A 6,000-nucleotide genomic window follows, 5' to 3' on the forward strand; every position below is an offset into this window, starting at 1 on the left:
CTGGTTTCAAGTTAAGTACTTGGGGAAATCCCGAGATAACTGACAAGTTGTTTCCACCAGTTTCTACGGAAAAAGTTGGTAAAGGCGGGCTTAACGTCGCAGGCGGAGTTTATTTTAGTTTATTTGCTTTAAATATCTATAATTATTATTTAAAACTAGTTATTAAACCTAAAATTATTGGTCTTTAATTGTAAACAAGCTTTATCTTTTATTAATATTTTGAAATAATATAGTAATTAGACAAGGGGTTAAAAGGCGCGGAAACAAAATATATTAAAAGGTCGAGCTTGAGCGGAGAGTAGAGTATTAGTAGTAGTAGAGTTTATTATAGTACCTGAGGTAGAGGTACTTCAGATAGAGATATTTGAGGTAGTGATAGAGGTACTTGAGATCTATTTTAATTTTATGTTTCAGATTTTTAATGATGCGAAGAATTAATTTAGTATGGAAAGATTTTATGTTGACGTTCTTATTCCCACTCGTTTTCCCTCACTCTTTCACCTTTATCATCTGGCGAACGTTCCTTATGACCTTCAGTCCAATTTCATCCCTCATCATGTTGACTCAAGTTATTTAATTTTAAAGGAAATTTTAACGTGTTAATTGTAAGTTTAAAATTTTCTTTCTTTTTTGATTTCTTATATTTAGTTATTATGGTTCTTTCTCTACAGGTTTGGTAATTTGTTTTGTCGTTAATTTTTAACATTTATTTTTAAACACTTTGAAAAACGAGATTTACGATGAATAGAAAAACGCCATTTTAATTTTTTGGATTTTTCAATTTACTCTTCAAGTTTTTTTACATTTGAATTTTTCGTAAACGGAATCTTTTTGAAGAAATACTCTGAAACAATATAATAATCCCTCGAGAAAAATCAAGCAGGTGCCCCAAACTCTATGGTCTGCCCAAAATCCCCTCCCTCAGGAAGGCTGCTCCGGATCGGGGACGGTGTAGGACCGTTTTCCAAGTGGCTGACAAGTGCAGGGCGTCATCTCTCTTGTTGAAGGTACCGTTCTTCTCTATTTCGATGGACTCGCGGATGAGTCTGGTGCTCCAATGTGGAACGTTGGCTATTTCCATATCTGAAGCTGCTAGTTTTCCATATATACATATACATAGAATAATCATGCAAAATAATTTGATATTAAAATAGTATTATTTAAGTGTTTGCCTAACCTATCCTTTGATATGGACTCCCTCAACTGATAGAATGAGAGTCATTCGGCTTGCGCATACTACATATCAATCCTATTATTCCACGTGGAAAATAACCATGATGCTCTGATCTCAATGAGAGTTAGTACTTTCATGGAGGCATTGTCGTTAGCGAGGCTTACAAACCCACCAGCATACCTATGAAGTGGGTATATTTGCATCATGGTTATTTTCCACGTGGAATAATAGGATTGATATGCTGTATGCCCAAGCCGAATGACTCTCATTCTGCCAACGGAAGGAGTCGATATCAAAGGATAGGTTCGGCAAACACTTAAATAATACTATTTAATATTAAGTTATTTTGCACGAATTTTCTATTTATATGTACATATGGTACACTGGCTCAAGATATAGAATAATTCAATATATTTTCCACGAGGAATTATACTAAAAATTGCATATATACGTATAACTAAAATATTCGTGCAAAATAATTTGATATTAAAATACTATTATTTAAGTGTTTGCCTAACCTACCATTTAAATGACTCCACGTATCTATCGACTGGAAGTCTGGCCCCTAGTTAGAAAAAAAATAATTTTGATTAAATTCGCTATAACTAAAGAACGGTTTGATCGATTTTAATGTTCTATATCCCAAACGAAAGCTTGCGTCTGGCTGAATAATTATGTGTAAAGTATATTGAACACTTCCATATCTGAACCTGCTAGTTTTCCATATGTATATGTAAATAGAATAATCATGCAAAATAATTTGATATTAAAATAGTATTATTTAAGTGTATGCCTAACCTATCCTTTGGTATGGACGCCCTCTGCTTATAGAATGAGAGTCATTCGGCTTGCGCATACTATATATCAATCCTATTATTCCACGTGGAAAATAACCATAATGCTCTGATCTCAATGAGAGGTAGTACTTTCATGGAGGCATTGTCGTTAGCGAGGCTTACAAACCCTCCAGCATGCCTATGAAGTGGGTATATCTGCATCATGATTATTTTCCACGTGGAATAATAGGATTGATATGTAGTATGCGCAAGCCGAATGACTCTCATTCTGTCAGCGGAAGGAGTCGATATCAAAGGATAGGTTCGGCAAACACTTAAATAATACTATTTTAATATTAAATAATTTTGCACGAATGTTCTATTCATATGTACATATGGTACACTAGCTCAAGATATGGAAGTATTCAATATATTTTCCACAAGGAATAATATTTTTAATATTTTAATAATAATATTTTATTTCTCCATTTTACAAAAAAGCATAGAGTGCGTCAATTTAACAATAATTACATTGTCATATAATACAAATTGAATTCAAACATTAAATTGGAAAAACATGTCAATGGTATATATCGGATTTTCCGTGACAATAGCTTTCAGTCTCCTCCGGAATCTTGGAACTGGCAGATTCTTTAAACATGATTCTTCTCTCGTTTGTGCCCATAGTTTAAGCTAGATTTACGCTAAGTTTTCTTTATTTATTCTCGTTTTCCTCACCATTACCGCTAATAAGATTTTTTTATTTTTATTTTAATACCTAAATTAGTTTATGTAAGTAGTCGTTATTAGAGTATATGCGATAAGATAATTTATAATAATTAGTATTGTAGCGTCTATGTTCGAATATATGCCTTAAATATTGTATTTTTTCTTTAATTTATTTAAATAGATTATATTTATTTATTGCTTTCATAATTTGTTTCAATAGTTGATCCCACGGTTAGGCACGGAGGCCCTAGCGTTTGCTTTACATAACTTTTATTTTATTTAATTTTTTTTTTCTTTAATAGATGCGTGCACCAATTCACGCCATCAAATCACTAAACAAGATACACTAAAAGACATTTCCACATTTAAAGATTGTTATTATTTCCTTCAGTAAAATGTTTATTAGTCCTACTTCATTTTGGTGCGTTTTTAAGATTCTTTCTAAGGAGAATTTTAAATAGTAACGATTGTATCTAAGTAACACCAATGAACTTTATGTAATAATTGTTAGCTATCGACCCTTAAACATTAAACCCTTGAGCAAAGTGAAAGCATTTTATTCCTCGGATAATGAGAGAGATGAAGAAAACTTTTTCAGATGCTATTTCTTTGATGTCATTTAGATACAGTGTATATATATACACTGATCTATACACATATATATATATATTATATATATATATATTATATATATATATATTATATATATATAGGTGACGTCCTTTGAGGTCGGGGCTAATTGATCGTCTCTTTTCTTATTATGACTCTATCTCACTTATCTACATTTATTCTCTTTTTAGAATAAACAGTGCGTGATGCAACCCAACATATACAGTTGCCGATTTTATACATATGGTTAGCAATCTGGAGTAGTATAATCAATGGTCGTACGTAGCGATGCCGTGCCGATCACAAACACATGTTATACTAAATAGTGAGTTATTCCTATGGTTATACGAGAAAGAGTTAGGTACTTCTGTCTCATTGTAGTTTATTATCTTCTATCGGTGTTTTATATTTTTTTATTGTTATTGCATCGTGTTATTTGTTTTAAAACAAGTACAATTATGCAGAACAAAACGCCTTTATCAAGGCGAAGAAAGTAGAACTCAACAAACGAGCAGTAGCTCTTCGCACGAGGGAAAATGAATCTGTTCATTCAACCAGAGGGTACAAAAACTTGTTTAATGCCTTAATTTTTTAGTTGAGTAAAGTTGTATTTTTCTTATTAAATACCTCTATTTTTTTTTATTTCAAACATTACAACTTGTAAATTTTAAAACTTCATTCTTTCTTTTAACCTTCCAGTTGACGGGCTGGACCTGTGAGACCTACCAAAATCATTTTTTTATTGTATCTTTTCAAATATTTTTTTTAATTGATTTATCTTCTGGGTACCTTCTTATATTTACTAAATACATGTTTTTCTCTTTTGTTTTTAATTTTGTCAATTAGTTACGAGAAGGGCTTTGGGCCTATTAGACCCAACCCGTGTGTTCGTGTCGCTTTTTTTCAAATAACTTTTTTATCATAAATGATAAAAATGTTATTGGTAATTGATTTCAATTATGCATAAAATGTTCCTGGGGCATCCCTTGCGTTGTATCTATACGGAGTTTCTTCTGCTCAGGGAAAGTCCTGATTACAAGAAGTATTTCTTTCGATTGCTTTTGAATAAGAAGGAATATTTTGCTCAGGGGATCCCATTCCTTGAAATTTAATCAAGTTTGGAAAAAGATATTACAGTGTGGGTGAATATGTGACCTTGGGCGAAATGTTATTAGCATTTCGCAGAAAATGTTGCTCTACATTCCAAATAAACCAAATAAATATTGGATAAGAATATTTTCTTCGGTGACTACAAGAACCTTTTACACATCGCATTTGGAATTTTATGGTCGACTACAACCTACAGAATCCTTTCAAGTGAACAATTTTGCAGCCTCGGTCATTATGAGAATGACCAACATATTTCGGGAACAGGACGGAATATTACAGTGGACCACTGGTTCACTAGTGTCAAAGCCGTAGGTCGATTGCTGCATGAACATCCTTAAAGGCCCGTACAGACACGCTTAGTAATTTAGTCGAGTAGCGAGTAATTTAGTAACTCGCCACGTGCGGACAGTACAATTTAGTCGAGTAGTTTACTAAAACGATTTAGTCGAGTAGATCCATTTGATTCTATTTTTTCGGTCGAGTAGCGTACCCCCACTACTCACAACTGCCACTAAACACGTGCGAACGCATAAATTTAGTTTAGTAAATTAGCAATTGTATTGCGAGCGATGACGTCGTCTGTTCATCTTGAGTACCACTAAGGTGTCTTGAGCGTATTAAATGTGGACATTTGTGAAAGAGATGTTACGTTAAATCATCATATTTTGGTGTCTAGTATCTCCGGTATTCGGATTTCCCATTCTTTCTGACTCACCTGTATATAAAAGTTGTTTAACTTGTTTATTTTATTTTCCATAATAACACAGCATTCAATTGTTTTTATTTCCGAAAACCCTTTAGTTTGGCTCATTTGATACATTTTCTCTCTCTTTTCGACGACGTAAAACCTTAGTACCTTAAATCATCAAATTTATGGCCCTTGGGAACACGTATAAATCGTTTATTTTCAAAACTCCTCATAAGATGAACGTGGGATAGTTAATGATTCTGTTAAATCAGAAAAGAGTTCAAAATTAATAAATAAATTACCAACATTTACAATGAAAAAAGATGTACATATACTACAAGTACAACAGCTCACCATCTACCATCAAAACTTACAAAGTATGGGAAACTGTTATAATGAACTCCAGGAAACACTGAGAAGATTCGAACATCCTCTAGTATGCGGTTTTACTGAACATTGGCAAACAGTTCAACAGCTTGACATTTTCTAGTTTAAAGATCTAAAACTAGTATCAGCATCATGTAGAGATTCCTGATTGAGTTTTATACGCTATTGCACAATTCCTTACGTACCCAGTTCCAAAAATTAATAACTTGGGTGAAAACTATGTATTTGAGATTACAGGTTTTAAAACCGAAATTATGAACGTGCCTTGCTATTTTGTAGCCCTATATAGACCTCCTTTAGGTGATGTAAATGTGTTCTTTGGCAGGTTATTTTTACTACTTGAATTTCTTTTTATGTATAAGTGTATATTTTTCATATTAGGTGATTTTAATATAAATATTTTAGATGATAGAGACAATAAAACCATAGATTTTAAACATATGCTAAATGAATTTGGTGTATCATATATGATTACTGTTCCCACAAGAATAACAAATGGGACTAGTAAATGTATAGATAATATTTTA

At 32.5% G+C, this 6,000-nt stretch overlaps 2 long non-coding RNA genes across 2 annotated transcripts; one reads left to right on the plus strand and one right to left on the minus strand.

Annotated features, from left to right (window-relative positions):
• Window positions 1-396: 396 nt before the first annotated feature.
• On the plus strand, window positions 397-2,835 carry LOC139429384 (uncharacterized). Its single transcript, XR_011640026.1, has 2 exons — window positions 397-605; window positions 672-2,835. It is a non-coding gene; the product is annotated as an uncharacterized lncRNA (long non-coding RNA).
• LOC139429385 (uncharacterized) lies at window positions 759-3,316 on the minus strand. Its single transcript, XR_011640027.1, has 2 exons — window positions 1,697-3,316; window positions 759-1,092 (listed from the first exon to the last, which is right to left on the minus strand). It is a non-coding gene; the product is annotated as an uncharacterized lncRNA (long non-coding RNA).
• Between the last annotated feature and the right edge of the window lie 2,684 nt (window positions 3,317-6,000).

Source organism: Onthophagus taurus, chromosome 3 (genome assembly GCF_036711975.1).
Source record: "Onthophagus taurus isolate NC chromosome 3, IU_Otau_3.0, whole genome shotgun sequence".
Lineage (NCBI taxonomy): Eukaryota > Metazoa > Arthropoda > Insecta > Coleoptera > Scarabaeidae > Onthophagus > Onthophagus taurus.